The sequence below is a fragment of the Passer domesticus genome, chromosome 2 (genome assembly GCF_036417665.1).
Source record: "Passer domesticus isolate bPasDom1 chromosome 2, bPasDom1.hap1, whole genome shotgun sequence".
In the NCBI taxonomy this organism is placed as follows: Eukaryota; Metazoa; Chordata; class Aves; order Passeriformes; family Passeridae; genus Passer; species Passer domesticus.
This window is the reverse complement of record NC_087475.1, coordinates 59,897,691-59,917,868: the sequence shown is the minus strand read 5'-3', so window position 1 is coordinate 59,917,868 and position 20,178 is coordinate 59,897,691. Positions and strand designations below refer to the sequence as shown.

General features: G+C 35.1%; 1 long non-coding RNA gene across 1 annotated transcript; it reads left to right on the top strand.

Moving 5' to 3' along the window:
• The first annotated feature begins 3,690 nt into the window (after positions 1–3,690).
• On the top strand, positions 3,691–7,850 carry LOC135295463 (uncharacterized). The gene is made up of 3 exons (XR_010357573.1): positions 3,691–4,608; positions 5,170–5,265; positions 5,993–7,850. It is a non-coding gene; the product is annotated as an uncharacterized LOC135295463 (long non-coding RNA).
• Positions 7,851–20,178: the final 12,328 nt, after the last annotated feature.

Genomic DNA, 20,178 nt, shown 5'->3' with positions numbered 1-20,178 from the left:
GGGTTTTTTTTCTGGTGGCATTCTTATCTATATGGCCAAGTCTAATTACTGCCCTATATTTTTAGAATCTCTGTAACTCCTGTAACCCTGACTAATTTGATTTAAGTTCACTATCCTTAGGGCAATATAATAAGTCATTAATAAGCTGCCAAAGTTCATCAAGTGAAGAGTATCTTAACTGCCATTTCTGAGGTATTATTCAAATTCTTATTAAAACATGGAAATGTTTAAGAAACAGAAAAAGATACCTACATGTTTCACAAAAATCTTGAAGAAAAAGAAAGGGCTTTAGAATTGAAGCTATTCAGTTTGTCAAAGAGTAGTTTAAATAGGTGGTTTTATCATGTATTGGAAATACACTTCTGATAATAGATGTTTCTTCATTCTTTGCAAAATACATATTGATATCCAACAGCTGCATGTGGTAGCTAAGCATGTGCAGGTTAGAAATAAAGGATTTTTTAAAAAAAGAAAACTATGTTAATTATTCATTGAATGAATACTACACATGATGAATTGGATGAATACTTTGCATGTAGGGTAACTTCTGTCAGTTGTTGTTTAAATCAAAAATAATGTGTCACCTCTGAAGGTTCATCTCTCTCTATTGACTGAAGAGACTGTAAGTGTCCTAAGTGTCCTAAGTTAGGTTAAATAAATCACAAATTATGACTATCCACTCAAAGAATAAAGTTTTCTTCAGTGTTATATTCAAGATGAAATTTAGGGCCTTACATGCATCATTTACTGGATGCAAAACAGAAAGTAATTTATGGGCTGGATTTTAGAGGTGTTTGTCATGTTGAAGAATACCTACACAAATTCTAAGACTTAATTCAGTGGCTATTTTCAAGTGATTCGTACTTCACCAACATGACTAAATGCTTCATGTTCTGCCCTAAAATTATTTAAAGCATCTTAAAATTCTACTCTTACTTTTTCAGTATAATCTATAAGTACTTTTTTGCTGTCCCATGGTGTTCTTTATAACAAAGATCGTAATACAAATTCTCATTGGCTAAATAGATACCAATCTGAAGGTCTTAGCAATTTTGTGTAAAATCCAAAGCATTGTGCAAAGGATTTGCAGAGGCTCTAGGGAAAGCCTCTTATCTTGCTCCACTATTGTCAAACTTCAAATTTGCACAATAAAAATTGTAAGCAAATTAAAAATGAAAGTCCATTTGGTCTCAATGTGAAAGCAACTCTGGTGGAAAAACAGCATAAGAAAACAAAATCACTTTAAAAAAAGGAAGGGAAAACAGTACTGAGGAAGGACATAGAATATACATCAAGGCATAAATCTAAGAAGCTGATGGAATTAATATAGCAACAACTATCTTACAATGGCACCACATGCCACAAAGGAAACAAATGATTAACTGTTTTCATTTGGTGTTCAATGAGGAAAAAAATCACTTGTGGAACTGTTTCTAATCAACCTCTAAAAAAACCTTCCCTCATCTTTCACCAGTTTGCTGTATAAAGATTGACCTCTTTTGCATTCTGAAACTGATACTGGACAGATATTATTTTCAATCCTGACTGGCACTGGGCCACATTGAAAATTATTTGGGATCAAAGCCTGACTAATTAAAGTAAAATGATTTAGAAATCATCATGATAATCACTAAGTGACTCCAAAAAGTGGAAACAAGTTGTAAAGCAGAAACAATAAAGAAAAATAGGATGAGTAGTGGAGACAAGAGCTAATCTGTGTTATAAGTGTGCTGCATCCTTTGTTTTCCCCTTTGTTCTTTTTGTCTTTCAGAATTCAGCATATTGAAATGCTAAGGATGAGTTAGAATTGCAAATAGTTCTATATCAGTTATAAGTTTTAGATGCTATAATAAGGGGATGGGTAGGTATTGTTCTTGTTTTTCCTCAACCCCTGCCACTCTTGTGCCTCCAGTCTCCATGTGTGATATCAAAAGTTTATTCAAGGAATGGAACGTAAGTTTATATTATTTTTTTATTTCTTGTTCTTTTATTTTACTCAATGACAGTATGTAAAATGGAGGGACAGATAGATTTATTCTGCATGGAATTTCATCCAAGAAGAGCGCTCACAGTTCTTACACTTAAGGTTTTAGAACATAATTTCACACATAGAACAGCACAGCTTGAAGGAAACAAAGAGGGAAAGATTGGAAACGTTAGTATCATAAATGGCTGACAATTCTGAGTTACACTTCTTCAGACAACTAGATGTAGCATGCCTTCAAAGTGTATTGAAATTCATATTTGGACATGTTAGATGGGCTAAATACACAGGAGAGTAGAAGGAGAATGAGTTGAGAGAGGTGTTTGTATTTGGGCTGCAAATCCGTAGCTGAGACTGAAGTGGGATCCAGAAGTATACAACTAGATTGAGGAACTTAAAAGATAGATGACATTGTCTGACGAATAGGAAAAGTGAATGAGAAGGCATGTTTGAGCAAAGAGACCAAATAAAGCCAAGGCTATTGTCATTGACAAGGCACTGGCCAGGGCCTAGAGTTTGGGGTAGTCTCCTTTTTTGATAAATGGTCTAACTGGGAAATTATACAAATGAAAAGTATTGCTATTGTACTCAGGGCAAAACAGAAAATCAAGATCTTCCTACTATAGTATTATTTCTATTTATATTTTCATGCTAATTTCAGTAAATCTTGCATTGTGTTGCTGTGTATTTTTAAAGAATAACTATATCTTGCAGAGATGGCTACAGTTCAGCATGAAGACATTCCTGGGTATTGTATGCTGTTTGAATGATCCATACAGCATGCTAAGAAAGTGTGTTAAAATCCATTTCTATGACAAGTGGTAGACAAAACAGTAACCTCTGTAATGCAATTAGCATTTCTTCAAGATTAAATGTGCTCTTTGAAAGCAAACCCTGATTTTTGTTGGTTTTATTCAGATTATTAGTGCTTGGTGCATTATTTAGTGATGCTTCTGATTGAATAACAAAGGTATTAATGTGTAATTTGACTAAAAAGAAAATTTGGTATTTATCAGGGTGCTTTATGAGACAGTGAGGAAGGAAAGCTGATGACTTTTCAACAGTATTTATGTCTAAAAATATTACATGCAGATGTGAAGATCATCAGCAATGAAATATTTTAAATGCTACTCATCCTATTTTTAGGACAGGCTCCTACCATTTCATTGACATCTCAAGTAAAATTGTGACAGGTGGCCATGTAATTCAAAAAACCAGTGGTAGTTCTGAGACCTGATAATATAGAGTTCATGTCATTTTCCCCTCACAGATTTTCCATTTACACAAATGGTGTAATTCTACCCCTCAAAGTTTTTTACCTCTGGAAGCTATTTTTATTTTCTACAAGAGCACCTCCAGGCAATAACAGCAGGGGGGCAAATCCTTTATTTTATGTTGTCAAAACCAATATGCTGTGAGTTATTCACATCACTTTCTGAAGTGCCAGTCAACGGCTTTGTGCTTGGAGTAGTGCAAACCACTAAGAGACTCAGAAAAAGCAGTGTCTAAACTCGCAGCACCAGAGTGGGTGTTAGTATGGAAAGAAAAGAAAAAAAATAGAAAAAAGCATTTAAAGGATTTTTTTTTCTTTTTGTTGCTGCTGTTGAAAGTTTTCTAATGAAAGGATATGAATCAGGAACTTTGTAATAACATGTGCCTGACCACTTAGCTCTAGCAGCAGATTGGAATGACGCTTACTCAGCACAGGCTTTGGACCTTTCAGACCCTATGTATCATTTTTCATCTACTGAGCTTCTCACAGTTGTGCAAAATGAAAATGGGAGTAAAAAGAAATAAAAAAAAAAAAAAAAGAATATAAATAGAATACACATATTCACCCAATAAAATTTTAGGAAAAAATGTAGCAGAGTCTGACTCTTTGCCCCAAAATTATTTGTCACCAGAGCCATCAATTTTAGAGACTGATGTATGATACATCCTTTGTATGTTTTTTTTAAAGGAGTTCAACCAAAAGCATATACAGGAAAAAGAGCAAACATTAAACAATGAGCCTGTAAAGGTAATATCTGCCAAATTCCTTCACTGCTGGCTGGAATGCTGCTGAAGTCTGGTATTGCTGTTACATTCCATGCAGAGAAGCAATTCTTCAGGTCTTCTGACAATGCAGTGACCTCAAGACAACATTTCTGGAACTGTTACAGAAAAGTCTTGCAACCATAATAAATGTCTTCAATTTTTATTTTTCTTTAAAGGCTGAAAAAACCCTCACCTTGCTTTACTAAAGAGAAATACTGAGAGGTGCTGAAAAACCTCTTCCAGCTGACTGTTTGCTGAGAAATGTAACCTTCCTAAATCCTACCTTCAGGTTGAAGTTGACAAGAAGATCTGCAGAAAATTTACCATTTTATCTAGGGAGCTGCAGCTCAGTGGAATATAATAGTTTTCTACATGAATTTACAGCACATCAGTCGTCAGAGATAGATAACTTGGTAGGAGTCCAGCAAGCTCAATTATTCAGCGTGTCTGAAGTACCAGAGGACGACAGGAAAGACAAGCACAGATGCTGCTCTTTAAGTGACTTATGCTGACATGGATTGCTTTCTTACTTAGAGTGTTGAACCGGGGAGGCAACTTCCAGGTCCCAGCAGCAGGGGTTTTAGAAGGTGGGTTAGCAGAGGAGTTCACCTCTCACAGTTACAGACTATTAGCCTGAGGCTGAAAGATTTTCCTTGGTCAAACCAGCAATAAATGGATACTCATTTGCGAAAGGAGTAGTAAAAAGAAACTGCATTAGATGAATAGTACATTTTTTTTTCTATTCTCTCTTGCAGGAATTGATGGGCTACTGTGATTTTTCCTCTGGAAAAAATATTTGGGAAGTGGTGTAATGCTGATCCCCTACAAGTATTCTTTTTAGCTTAAACCCTTGTTGGGGCCAAGGTCCCCTTGGTTTAGTTATAAGCCATAACTTATGACTGGTTTTTGCAAACCAGTCATTAGGATGTGGTTCTTCCCCTGCTATTGAGAGAACCAGAACAATTCGGATTTAGTATTTTTCTTATTTACTATGATGCATAAAACCAAATAATTTTTTTTTAAATCACTAAAACAAAGGAAGATTAGAAGGAACTACAGAAACACAAACAGCTACTTTTGAATGAAATAAAACAAGCCTCACTGCATAGAAATTTAACTGGTTTTATTATTTTTTTTTGTTTTTCTAGACTGATGTACACTTGGTAAAAAAAGTAATCTTGTTTGGCCATAATTGTCTCTGAAAGGAAGTGCTGGAATGCTCTGAGCTGAAACCTTTTTTGGCAGTGAGTTAAGAAATGATATTTTGAAAATTATTTACAAATGACTGATCAAAATAGCCATCCTAGACTTCCATCAAACTAGCTCTTCTAGTTAATTTTATATTAAATAATAAATATATTAATATTAATATAAATTATAATATAATAATAAAATAAATTATATTAATATTAAAATAAATTTTGAGCTTAAATATTTATATTAAAAATAGTAGTTTTTTATATGACATATAAGGGAGTAAAAGAGACATGTAGTATGAAAACATCCCAAATGAATTAAATTTGAGTTTCTTTGAAAATTGAAGCGAATTATTTTGTTTCTATGAAATGATTCATATTGTAGAAAAATAATCAACTTTTATAGAAAATGTTCTTACTTACCAAAGCAAATGTCTAAAATAGGTTGTTCCACATTCAAGAAAAGTGAAAACAGTGTACCCCCATTACTGTGACTTAATAAAATTCAGACATACTGGCACCAACTGAATCAATCATCATTTTTCAGGAAGACACTTAGGCAGTGCATTTCAAACTTGTTGGAGACAATATTACTTAAGCACATGGTTATCTTCTTTCCTACTAGAGATCAGTGCTATGTGCTCATTTATTTTTTTGATTATGATTTTTAATATATCCTTGGGGAAAAAAAATGAGAGTTAAAAATAAGTTTTTCTTTTAATGTGAGTGCAGTTCTCACTCAGTAGTCATAATTTCTTTGCCATTAATGTTAAAGGACAAGGGTGAGCCAGTTTGAAGAAATGGAATTACAGAAGATGAGATCACCAGGTTAGAGAGGAGTAATTTGAAGTCATCATTGTTGAAGCTGCTGTGGTAATGGTAATAAGAAAAGAAGAATGATTTGTTTGGGTAAAAATTCTGATATCATATGTAAATGGTGATGCCTTGACATTTGGTACTTTTACAATTGGCCTGAAGTGTAAATGCAACTATCAAAGTAAATCCACATTGTCTTCAGGTTGAAGTGCTGTTTTAATTTTACTTCAATTTTTTATTTAGCTTATTAAAATTAAGAATGGTTCTTCAAGAAATCCTCAAGAACAATTTACTGAAGAAACAAACAAATATGGATAAATATATTTCCATCAAATAAGACAGATGGGGACAGTGCACCTGTTTTACAGTTACATAAATGAATAACTGAGGCCAACTCATTTGAGCCTTGTTCAGAAGTGAGTGAAATTCTTAATTTTGAGTATTCTGAGGTTTTTGTTTCAGGAAACCACAAAGCATTTGCTAGCTTCAAAATGAAAAATCTGTGGGGGTTTGCTTGCAAATGATTAATTGCAGGGTAAATACATGTCTGTATGTTGCCTACAGATACAGTGTGTGCTTCTAAATATCTTAGGAATGCTAAAATACATACAGCTTCAATAAGGCCATCTACCATGCAGTGATTCAATGCCACAGTGTTCCATCCTTTATTTGAACATGTAATTGCATTGTTCTTCATATATTAGAATCCTTGCTTATAATAATTGATTGTGATAATACAGTGAATTAACCCTAGTCACTGTTCTATTTAACCATTTTATTTGAATGTCAGGTGTGCAGGTAAGTCATCTAGTTAACTGGAAGTTTGATAACCTAATGTAATATCTTTGACATCAGAGATCAGATGAAATCTTTTATGTGTCATTGGCTCTGAGAATCTGCTTGGGCAGATGGTGTTGGTTTTGTAAGGCAGACATACATTGCCTGGAGAATTTCAGAGAAATATGGGCATTATTTTCAAACTCCAGTAAAGGAGAAAGGTGTCATTTCACTGACAGCCCCAGAGAATATTTCCCTACTATTGCATGCTTGACAGATGCCATGAACAGATTGATGTGCAGAAAAAGGAAAGGTACAAGGAAACCGTACATTAAAACTCATTAACTTTAGATAGCAAAACTCTGTTGGGAGCAACTCCAGAGCATTTTTTGATGTACAGTGTATGTTTAACATTCTAAATATATGTGCTATTTAATGTGTTGGGACTGCATTTACATATTTGGTGTAAATATGAATGAAAATGAAAACAGTGACAAGATAAACACAAGAGAAAATGCATCAGTAAAATGAATCATTAAGAAGCTGAAGGAAAATACAAGAGATATTTTTCACGCTCCTAATTTTAGATCTAGCAGCAGCTATAGGTCTGGTGTTTGGAGTGGATCATTTGAATTCCAGTATTAATTTTCTTAGAAAAAAACATTCACTTTTGTTTGTAACATAGCTGTTATTTACAAAAACAGGTATCTACTTCTTAGTACAACCAAACTGTTATGTACAGCCTTAACTCTTAACACTAGAAAAGGAATATGGAAACTTATTATCTGTTTTACCCAGTCCTGTGTTGCCTCCTTATCCCATTGACTCCTTCTCACAGATGCAGCAAATTCCTGTATTAATATTTATGGTTAAATTAATTTTTTAAATGTTAGGTGTGATATGAATTCTGTAAAAAAAATAAAACACTGGATTATGATGGTAGAAGTATTTCATAATTAAGATGGAATTAAAATTGTAATATTACATATACATAACAATAATTACTTCATTATAATAATTGCTATTCCTGGCCATTGAATGGGCATAAGTTTGAAGAGGTATTTTGGAGGATTTAGAAACACCACAGATACACAAGGGATGGTAGATATATGTGCATGTGAATAACATAAGCATACTTAATTTTGTTATTTCTTTGAGCACTCAACTTTTCAACCTCTATATTCTTTTAAGGTATATCTCATTGGGAAGTTAATTTATGTAATTCCTGTTTTGATGTAAACAAATTTGATGGTAATTTTGTACATGAGAGTAGATTTTAAAAACTAAACAGCATAGCAGAAAGAAACATTTGTAAGAAATTCTATTCTCAATGCAAATACAACAGTGTTTAGTGAACTGAAATTGGAAAATACAAACAAACAATTACATGTTCTTAGTGTGTGAATATCTACTTATTCTATATCTTCATTAAGTTAATTCTACATCTTCAATTAAGTTTGAAAAGACTTTTTTTAGACAGGTAGAACTCAATTGTTTTATTAGAGATGTGTAGGTTTTAAATAATTTGAAATAGTCATGCATAAATCAAACAATCACTTCCATTAGATATTTAGTCTGATAAATATCTGATATAAATGCACACTGAATGTGTTTGAATATTGGTATACAAATTGTTTTCATTTTGAATTAATGGATTGTTGTGTTAATTTGCATAATGATAAAACTGTAACAGCAGTTTATGGTTGATGACTTGGACTATGATGCTACCTGATGCAAAATGACCCATTTCTTACTTAAACTTGAAAGCAGCATAATGGAATTCAAAACTACAACTACTGTGCAATTATAAAGATTAAACCAACATATCTTGAAATACAGTAGCAAATTAATACTTATTTTTCCTTGTAATAAATGCAAATGCTTGAATGAGGTATCATGAAGGTCTGTGCTACTGAAGATCACCAAGACCTACTTCCTGTTTCTGAATAAAATAATGTGTGGTCATCAAATAGCAGTGTTTAAAAAACTTCTTAGAGTTTGCTGAGCAACTCTGGCAATATCTGTTACATGTGGTTTGTTTTCTCTCTCTCATACACATATCCTCTCCCCAGGAGGAGCAAATGAAGAGACAGGAAAAAAAAAATCAATTTGATAAGACATACGGTTCCATCCTAAATGATGTCACTATATTTCTTATAGAAAAGGCAAAATCCTGCATTTCAAATAATATATTATTTGGTTTAAAGGGGCCCCGGTTCCTGTGACAGGTCAGTCTCAAACTGCCATCCTTCCCTCAGAAAGTTGCTCCTCCCATGAGGTAAATCTTTACCTCATGGCGAAGGTTTTTCTGTGCTTAGGGATTAGAACCTCAGAGTTTCAGCTACACATAACAGGCAGCTTTAGAGTATCATAGAAAAAAGGATTCCATGTTGTTTATGGTTGAAAAAATGCTAAAAAAAGAAAGAGATATACCTTCTGGTAGTTCTGCATCTCTACCTAATGATGGACCCTCTCCAACTTTATCAACCTGCAAGACTCTTTTTACTGTTGACATGTCTTTAATCACCTTTCTTACCCTCCTGTTCGCCTTGCTTTTAATATCTCAGACAAAGAAATACCTTTTCCTTCTTCACCCTATAATGAAAATGCTAGAAAAATAAGGTCCATTGTTTTTAAAATTATGTTTAGTCCTGAATGAGACAAATGAAGCAGAGGAGACAAAGAAAAGGAAGATGAGGAAGGGGTTTCTTTCACAGCTAAGTGCCATAATAGAATTTTGTTTAAATGTTCCTCTGTGGGGAAATTTCAAGATATAGAGCAGAATTGACTAAGGGGATCAATAGAGGGGTATGCAGTGAACAGAAAATTTAGGAAATATGAAGATTTACATTTACTTGGCACAGTATTGATAGGGACATCCATTGTGTAAGTCATCATGAGAAAAAAACACACAAGGTTTTTTCAAGGTTCAAAGGGCATGTAAAAATTCTATCATGGCTTTGCAGATCTAAATATTCTAAATAGAATTGGAAGCATTAGTTAATTTTGAATATCTTATATGGCTAAGGCAAGATTCCAGTGACTTTTGAAACATCTTCATCCTTCCATTTTTGAAACTAATTAAGTAATCATGAGTTCAGAGGTGCTGAACCACTCCTTTATCCATATTTCTTGCCTAGGTGAGTAGATACTAAAATTTTCTGGGAAATTCTGAAAACTACATTAGGTCTTTGGTGCAGTTGTTTACAGGAAACTCAGGGAAGATAACAAATTTGTAGCAAGTCGGTCTCCTATGGTATTGCTGGACAGAGTGGGAAACAGTTGTGTTCAAAGTAATTTTTTTAAGCACAATTACAGTTGTATTTAATGAGGAAGCAGGACTGTAAAGCTGTCAGGAAATGCTGTGGCAACAACATTTCTTGAAGGAGCATATTAAATAGTAATGATGTCAAACATCTGAAAGAATGAGTAGACCTTGCAAGCACAGTTTTCTAGTCATAGGAAATGAAAAAGGAGTTTGGAATGTTGCCAGTTGACTGACTATAGGATAAAAAAAAAGACCCATAATAAGCAACAGTTGTAGTTACAATATTTGCTGAAACCAACACACATTAAATAATAATGAAAGCAGCCATTTAAAAATGCTGGCAGCTTATGTGGAACAGCTGAGCTGAAGAAACTGTGAAAAGGATAAAAAAACCCCAAACTGGTACATAGCCAATGTGCTGTCAAAGAATAAAAAGCTTCATTGGAGATTAAATTGTGAGATAACTTCAGTATTCATGAAACAAATAGTTTGAAAGAAACTGTGTTAATTCTTATATTGTGTAAGTGAAAATCTTCGCAATTAAAGTGATCTCTTCAAAGAAGAACTTACTAAGTAGCATATTAATGTTTCTTATTTGCTTGCAATTTTTTAATTAAGAAAAAGTGTGTACAAGGTTTACATTTTTTAACACACTGAAATACAACATTATTATAGTTTTGTACAAGAATATTATATGAAAATATTTTTTAAATTTATAGAAGACATTAAATTTCCTTTAGCAAAGAAGATTTGTTATTGCTACAACAAAGAACTTAAACCTAATAACCACTGATACTGAGATCTTAGGCTTTCTTGAAAGAATTAAAAGGGAGCTCCAAGAACAGGACAGCTGGGGGTATTTTAAAAGACAAGCAATGCAGGTGTTGAATAGGCGCTATGTCTTTTTGTTTGTTATTTTATACATATTTTAAAATATTGGATTATCATGGCCTTTGGGAGGGGGAAAGGTCTCATTTTCAATGTTATAAAAAGGCCAAATAAATCTGTTAAACTCACTGGGATTTGATTGATAACAACACAACTTGAGCTCATTATTAAGCCTTATTGATTACATGGAGAATATATAGTTCTATTGAAGAAAACATACTCACATTTAAAATGGAAATGAGAGCTTGAAATGAGCAGTTTGAAAGTGAAGTTTAAGACTTAGATCTTCTCAACCCCTGCTCTGCTGTTGTATAGAAATGGAAGTGCCTAAATTTAGACAGTACTTTGAAGGTAATTGACTGTTCTCCAGTAGCTTCATGTTCTGTTCCGGACACATCTCCATCCTGGTATGTTCCTCAGTCTCACAATTCAGCACATTGGCACTTGTACTCTCAGTGCCTGTACTAAGCATTTATAGAGAGCTGAGGAATGTTTCTGCCCCTGGGAGAGACCTTGCTTCCACTAAGACTTCTGTCAGTGGTATTACTTTCATGTGCTTATTTGTAGATAATTTAAAAATATTTAGTTATAGAGATCAAAATCCCAAAAGAAGATTCTTAGATTCCAAGCTCAGGTCTAGTAGAAACCTGCCTGCATATTAGTATATGTGTGTAAACAAACAGATGCATACATCAAGCTCCCTTGTGATCTCAATTCCATAGGAGGATCCAGAGGCACATAATAGGCAGAGCACATGGTTTCAGATACTCTGCATTATACAAACTAGAAGATCAGTCCAAGGTCACCTAGTATGACTAATGGGACATTCTCAACATTGTTTGAACCTCTGTATTTTCAGGAGGTCAAAGGCAATGTCCTTTAAATGCTTATCTATTATGAAAACTTGTTCTGTACATCTTTCTTTCCCCATTACGGTACATAAAACAAAGAACGTGAAAAATATCTCTGTGTTCAAATCCTCTGCTAGAACTGTCTCTGAAAACCTTAAAATTACTCACAAAAACTTCTGAAGGTTATGACAGACCTCCTGCTTCTTTGTTCTTGGTGATGGTAAGAGCTGGATCCATGCCCAGTGCAGGGAACATAGTGTAAATAGCGTTGCTGCAGATTGCTACTGGATTGTTCAAAACATCAGATGGCGAGAATATGTTATTATCAACAAGCTGTTTACTGGCCAATCAATTACAAACTCTGATGGAGCACCAGGCATTTTATTGTAGGTTAGCCAAATGGATGGAGAAAACATATGTCAATCTCTCTGTTACTTTAAGGGGCAAATTCTGCTCTTTTGCATCAGTATGCTCTAAAGCCTCCCACAATGGAAGCACAATGTTAGCAGAGAAGAGTAGGATCTAAGGCAGTGCTGTGGGAATCACTAGGGTAATGCAGTTCTCAGATATCTGGGCAACTTTATGTCAACATACATTTGCATAATAAGAGTACAGCTGAGGCATCTGTGAGTAGTCCTCCCCTCAAAAGGATTTCGAATGCATGAGTTTGTCAGCCTGTGTGCAATATACAAACACTCAGGAATTGTTGAATGGCTCTTATATTTGTGCTATTTCTTACATGAAGTTTTGAGTCTTTTATTCACCTTCCACTTATGTTTATTTTCCCCAAGTCTATAAAATAAAGTAAGTCCATTATCATCAATCCCAAACAGGAAAATGCTATACAGAATCAGATATTGCATGAGGAAATTTTTGAGTTTAAATAGGGAAAAATATATGTTTACTCACAGCACCTTAGTCAGTAATATATAATTGAATGGAGATATTTTTTTGCCCCTGCTTCTGGGAATTTCCTCCATATTTTTCCAAAGAAGATTTAGTTCCAATTGGGAATAGGATTTAGAGAAGAGAAGAGAAGAGAACAGAGTTCATTATGATAATGAGAAGAGAAAAAGGCAACTTCCTTTTGAAAAAATCTATGGTTATATTGGTGACAAATAGTTATATATATATATATATATAAATACACACATATATATATGTGTATATATATGTATGTGTATATATATGTCTCCTGTTCAAAGCTCACTTGAACAATGACTAGAAGGAAATGGTTTCATAAATGTGCAGTATGACTGCTTGTGTCACAGTTCATCTGTGACTTCCAGGCAATATTGGCACTAGAGGTTCTCAACTGCTAGAGTTAAATCAGAAGTGACCCAAACTGTTGTTCTGATCTGGAAAAAAAGAGACAAAGCTCTGCCTTTGAAAACCTCTTAAATATTACCTGAGGTCTCTCAGGATTAAAATATTAAAAATTTAAAAGTGTTCACTCTTCAAAAACATATGCTGAAATAACGACATCATGTGAAAGCCTAAGCAGATGAAGATGTCTTTCTTTCTACCTCCTCTTGACTCCACAACCAGTAATGTGCTAAAGGGAATAAATAAAAACATTTGAGGAATATGGGATATCTATATTCCAAAACCATCTGGTTGAAAGTGTTATAAAAGTTGAATAACTTCTTGACTGCTCCTTTTGGGTATTTTTTTGCCACCATCTGTGAAGGTGAGCAGTAAGTCACTCTGCAATTTGTTCTTGAAAGTATCAGGAAAAGAAAGAAGAATTTGTTCTTCAATGAACTTCTCACCACAAGAAACGGGGGACCAGGGTTTTTCTATATTCAAAAGAAAGAAAGCCTACCTCCTGTGGTGTTGATTATTTCTGGAAAAAAAATAAAACCATAAAATTAAAGCATACCTGTTTTCCATTAAAACATGTGGATGGATGTGTCCTGAAAAGAAAAATTCAAATACTTGTTCAAAACCTCACTACTTACTTTTAATTATTTTACTTTTTTTTTTTTTCATTTGAGCAAGAAGCAGCTACAATGCTGTTTCCTCTTTCTTAAATCATTCAAAGTTGCCTAAAATGAAGCTGCATCTCTCCACAGCAGTTCTGTAGGCTTTAACGGGCCAATGCCAGTGAGACCAAAAAGGCCTAGCCTAGGCAAGAGAAAAATCACTGCTACTTAAAGTACATATCACCCACGCATAAATATAAAAGCTCTACTCAGCCTCAATGAAATATTTTTCTTCAGAACAAGTCTGATTACATTTACTTAAATGTATGTTGAGGAGGTGGGATGATATGAAAATTTTTGAGTTTCAAAATGCAATTTTCTCAAAAAGGAGAAGAAAAAATAAATTTTAGCCATGGCTCTTTTAAACACATATAATAAAAAAACGAATTCAAGTAGATCTAGTTATGCTTATAAACAAATGCCTGTTAATATATGCAAGCCGTACTCTGTGATTTGTCAAAGAGTCCTTTCAAAGGAATTTTTCCCAAAGGAAGTGTTATAGGGATAGAAGTATATGTGTTGGGATTTCAGAAATAGATGCAGTTTCAACACATGGGATAACATAAATATGAGAAGGATTGAGAGCAGAACTGGATTTTGGAAGCCTGCTTTGTGGAACTGTTCACTAATCTGAAATATCTCAGCCAGATCTTCAGAGATGGAATGCTTCATGCAGAAGTTTTAGGGAGATTGTGCATGCCACCTCCTTCTGGACAGTTACATTTTTACTGGCAACAACACCTTCTTCAAATGAATTGGAACTCATAAAATCGTTCAAGCACAAAGGATGGAAAAGAAGGGAGGTGGTGAAGGTTAGTGGAACAGGTTATTAAACAAATGGTAACAGGACTCAAAGAGAGGAAGAGAAGGAATGGGTAGTGGCATGTGCTCTGCTGACAGCCCAAGAGCCACAGAGGTGTTTAGAAGTGGGAGGAGGGAGATGGCTTGTGCAGCTGATGGAAGCCGAGGAAGTGGCACTAACATTCCCAGACTATCAGTCACTTCAGAAGAATGTACAGGGGAGCCCTAAAGCTGGGGGTAATTATCTCTGCAGTAGCTGGTGCTCTTTGAGACTTATTATCAAACAGAAGATGGACCAGATTAACATCTCTTCTCCTTCTGATCCAGATGTTTAAATAATAATTGATAACTACTAGACATGCAATATTTTAAGGGTGACTGCAGATTCTAAATTTCACTTTATTCCCATCAGTACTATGACTTGGATAAAATTTGAAGCACTATGTAAAAGACAAGGAAACATGGCCACAAGTAGAAAATATCCCAGATAAAGCAGTAACTTCCACAATACAAAAGTGTAGAGCAGATACAGAAGCAAAACTTTGGTTGATAAGATTGCACAGATCTGCTTTCCCTTTTTCAACAGTTAGATGTTAATGCAATTGAGAGGCTTTCAAATTGAAATCAATGGGAGTTTCATTATTCACTTCAATAGGAGTGGGATGAAGTTCTAAATAGTAAATGGAGCAATGAAAACCTAAGAAAACAAGAGGCATGCTAATGTGTGTTTTGTTTAAGAATTCTCAGTTATGTTGGCTCTGCTAAACAAGCAGTTGAAAGGAATGTGCTTGGGGGTGTGAAAACATATGTGCCTCATGGGAATAGAAGACTATACACCTTTCTGCTAATGTTGGATGGAAACAAAACTTGAGGCAAATAATTTAGCCTGCATGCAGAAGGTGTTGGAACAAATGCTTTCTGAAAAAAAAAAAAAAAGAAAGAAAGGTGCACTAAGTGTTGTTTGTGTTTTACCAGCTTGGGTTTTTTGGAACCATTAAATACAAATCAAATGAATAATTTAATATTTTACACAGTATGAACATCTTGCTTCACTGAGTTTTTGGAACAGTATCACACAGAGAAAATGCAGTGAGTTCATGCCTTGCTGTTCTGTAATTTTACTTTGTCCTTACTTCAATTATATTTAAAAGCAAATACTCTTCCTAGTTGTGAGTTGAATTTCATTCTAGTGAGCTAGTGGTTTGCTTTGTTTTTTGTTATGTTTTGTTTTGGTTTTCTGCTTTAGGATTTCAGAGTATGAAAATATAGAGAACAGAGTGAATATTTCTAACAAATTAATCTAAATGTAGATCTATCCTTTGATTATTTTTCCATCCAGATTCATTGGTGCACAGACCCTCTTTTACTTCACACTGGTAGAGTGTACGGGACACTCTGCAGCAAAGGTGTGTTTACAGATGCTTTGTCTGGAAACAGCCACCCCAGATCTCTCATTTCTCACATCCTACACATTCTTTCTGCTCTTTCTCTTCCCTTTTGCACAATATCCACCTTCACAATTTCATTTTCCCTTCCTTTTATCCTTGATATGTTGTTTTACAAGGTCAAGAGTTTTGCAACAGTCAAGAGTTTTGCGAAGAAAGCTAGCCACTTTTTGTTATTTTCATAAATGTCTGTCAGAGGATCCAAATGAAAGGTTCTTAATAGAACTTCGTGAAAAATTGTTTCTTTGTGAAGATGTGAAGTCAATCTCCTCCTGAGAACAGTTGTTTTAATTCCCAAGTTTTCATTCTGTATTTGAGCAGACTGGGATGTGCACCAATTCCCCACGAATCTTGATTACTTGTGGAAGAAAACCGAATATTTTGAGCTGCAAGAGAACTATAGACTAGTCTAACCAGGATCTGAGCACAGACTTCTGACCTACAAAAATCAGAGGGATACATTTTTTGAAGGCACCATTGGCTTAATAGTGTGAATTAGAAACAGGCAAGACCAAAGACATACTAGCTTATAGGATTGATGAATCAGTGATCAGTTCAACCAACCTCCAATCACATTGTAAAGCTCAAACATTGTAAAAAGTCCATCATATTAAGGATGAAATTCAATGAATCAATTATTCATTGAATTTCAATGAAATAAATATTGCATCAAAAAGTTTTTGAAACAGAAATTAAAAAAAAAAATTAAAAAAAATGGGACATAAAGAGAAAATTACTTAAACAGCCATGAAACTTGTAGAAATTATGAAAAATTGAATGCTTTGATATACTCAAAATAATGTTCTTCTGCAAATTTTAATTTTTTTACAGAGGTTTCAAAATTATGATCCTTCAATCATAATATAATATTAAGAATTATGCCTGTGTCTTTAAAATCTCTGTGGATATAAATTACTCTTTCAATCTCAGTTATGCCATCCATCCTGTAAAAGATTTTATTTTGCATACATGTGTGCATGCCTTCCAGCGGCAAGTTTAAGTCTATTAACCTACTGAGATTATTTGAGTCAAGAACAAAACAAGAATCTCTGCTGTGAATATTGCTATTTTTAAGGTCTCTAAAAAGTTTCTATGTAAAAGCACATCTGCTTATCTGCTTGTTTTGTTGACAAAAAATCACTATGCTTAAAAAATACTGTATTTTGCTAATCTCTATATTATTTTCTTTCTGCCTGCAAAGTGTTTGAATCTCTGCATTGAGTAAAAGTCTAAATTGGATCTTACTGTGAAACTGGGAAAAAATACTTTCATCTGGAGAAAATGGTGGAATTTACATTACTCTTATTACTCTTCTAGGACTTCTGAGTACTACTGTATTAATCATTGAGACTGCTAAGTCAGTAACAAGACTGGAAGTAGGAAAAAGAGTCTTACCCTTTCTTCTTGTCCAATTTGGCATTCAAACTCTCTTCTGTTCAGCAACAATGGTTATCCAGAGCTGGATTTTTGGGTCCGGTAAGATCAGTGTAACCTCTGCCTGCTGCAAGCACTGAGGTAGCATGGTACTGAATGCCCACCCTCCAGTTCTGAATAGCAGAGCAATCAGCATTTTATACTAAGTGCATTTTTTCTGCCTGGCCAAGACTCTTATGTCCTACAGTTGCATTTGTAGCCCAGCATTTTTCCTCTCTCATGGAAGACATTAACTGCCTGTTGTGCAACTCTCACAAAGACATGTTTTGTCTTTTCTTTGCCTGTGTAGAGTGTAGGCTCGGTGGTTCAGCTGTGCCATGAACTGCCTTTCATCAGATACCAGCACCTCATGCCAATGGCACCCTCAGTGGAGAGCACTCACGGTAGCTCTCATCACTCTTCTGGGACCTGAGCTTCACTACGGCTTGAATCAATGAACTTGACAAGAGAAAGACCAGGAATTTTAAGTGGACTTAATGAATGGTTAATGAGTTGGCAGGAGCTGATCCAGTCTGACTTTTGAAAAGTCTTGATCCAGCCAAAATGAAGGCAGGAGTAGAAAGGAATGAAAGTGCTCAGCAATCTGTTCAGAGAAAGTCATTGGGCAAGAAAGTACAGCACAGAGACTGAATTAATGTGTAATTGGACTGGGAAAGATGACAGAGGAGTAAGCATGTGGCTGCAGCTTTCCTGAACCTGTTCGTACTCTGAGGCCCTGCTGTAGTTGCTGCTGGCAGGAAGGACAGGAGGGGCTGCAGCAGCAGAAAAAAAGGCATGGTAGGATTTGTTTCAACCATATTCTTTTCACAAAGGCAGTAGTTTACTTTTCAGCTATCAATCCAGCTAATTACAGTGGCAAGTGCCAATCCATTTTTAACAGAGGTAACAAAATAAATTACTTTGGGACTCAAAGTATCTGAAATATTAAAAGCTGTAAATTGTCTGACAGTGAGCGTCCTGCTACCAGAATGAATTCTATCTTCTAAAGTGAGTTTAGCATTTATTATTCGGCAGGTTATGATAAAGGTCTATATGGGATGTTTTGAAAGAATTTGACTTGCTTGTGCTGTGAGTTAACACCATTTGCATTCTAATGAAACATTCTTTCAACAAAGTGTTGAAGGAAAACAAACTAATTAGTTTCTTGAACAGCACCTGACATCCATAGGGCCCAGTGGTGATGTTGGCTAAATGCCTGCATGACTGATGCCCCTTTTTAAGAGCTGGCCAGCATTTTTCTGTCTGTGAATTTATGAGAAAAGGAAGGAAACAAAAATCTCCCTGGTCCCACTACAGTTTCTTAAAATGATACTAAGCCAGTTTGATGAAATTTGCCATGCATCCCTGTCCTTCCCATCTCTGCATCTCTTTTGCTGACTTCTCTTTGTTTGATATATAAAATGTTATTTCATTTTTGCTGTTACAGACCTACATTGCTTTTCTTTCTCTATTATTTTGTCTTCTGTATAAAAACGATGACTCCTACCTCCTTGTGCCCCTATGATCCTTCATGCACTATTCTCTGTACTCCAGGAATCACCATGGCAGCAGAGTAGCTGCCAATAAGCCGCTCTCTCCTTTTTCCACGCAAGTGACCTCCAAATTGCTGACCAGTGAGAGAAAATAAGTTACAACAAAAAATGGGCTGGCACAGGTTAGTTCCCTGCTGGGTTTTCTGGGAGCAGCACAATTGTACTTAGCCCTTTCCTTAGGATAGAAGGGCAGGTGCCAGCCTGCTCCACAATGGATAGAGCGGCAGAATAAATCAAGCCAAAATATTTTTTTCAACCACCATAACAAGCTCTCACAAACACAGGTGTATTTTCTCTAAGGGAAATTGTCATGCTGGATTTGGCTACCCTGTAAATATTTTACTATCTTTCCTCTGTAAATGGTTCCTCCTTTCAAGGAGTGTATAGCTATGAACATGATAACTAATGAAGAAATTGCAATAATTCTGTTAAGTTAACTGCAGGGGAAGGTTTGTGACCTCATCTGAATAGGTGCCTTTTGCATGTGTGATGTTTTACATCTCCATTATTCATTGCTTCATAGCTGGTGTCTGAGCGTGGAAGAAAGACACTATAAAATATTATAGAAACGTAGAGCTGTCCTGTGGCAGATCTGACCTAAGGCAGACATGCAGCTGTCACCTGACTCCACATAGTCAAAGATGTGCGTACACTAGAGGCCTTCACAGAAGGTTTTGCCATTCCTACAGAGATATCTTGAACACAATGGTGCATGAATAATTGCAAAGGAAAAGTACATTTTCTATAATTGTGTGTTAGCTGAAGGTATCAATTGATTTGATTTGGATGAAAGATTGATTTTTCAGTTCTTAGCTGAGCTATTGAATCCCCTCACAAGACACTGCCCACAGCCAGTTCAGCTACTGCTGCTTAGATGATGGCAGGTAACTGGATGGCTTTATTTACTTTGCTTACACCTAACCCATTTAACAATTATCAACTCTCCTGGCTGGAGGGATGTGATTCCTCCTTTACCATGATTCATTTGGTAGACTAAGATAGAGCAGGAATCCATTTTTTCCTACTGGATAGGGAACATAGTTGTTTTAATTGTCTCCACAATACCCTGATGTAAAAACAGTAGATTGGTTTCCATTTTAACCTGCTCTAAGAATGCTGTAAGCACTCTTCCAGTATAAAGAGAATGGCTGTAGTACAGCTGAA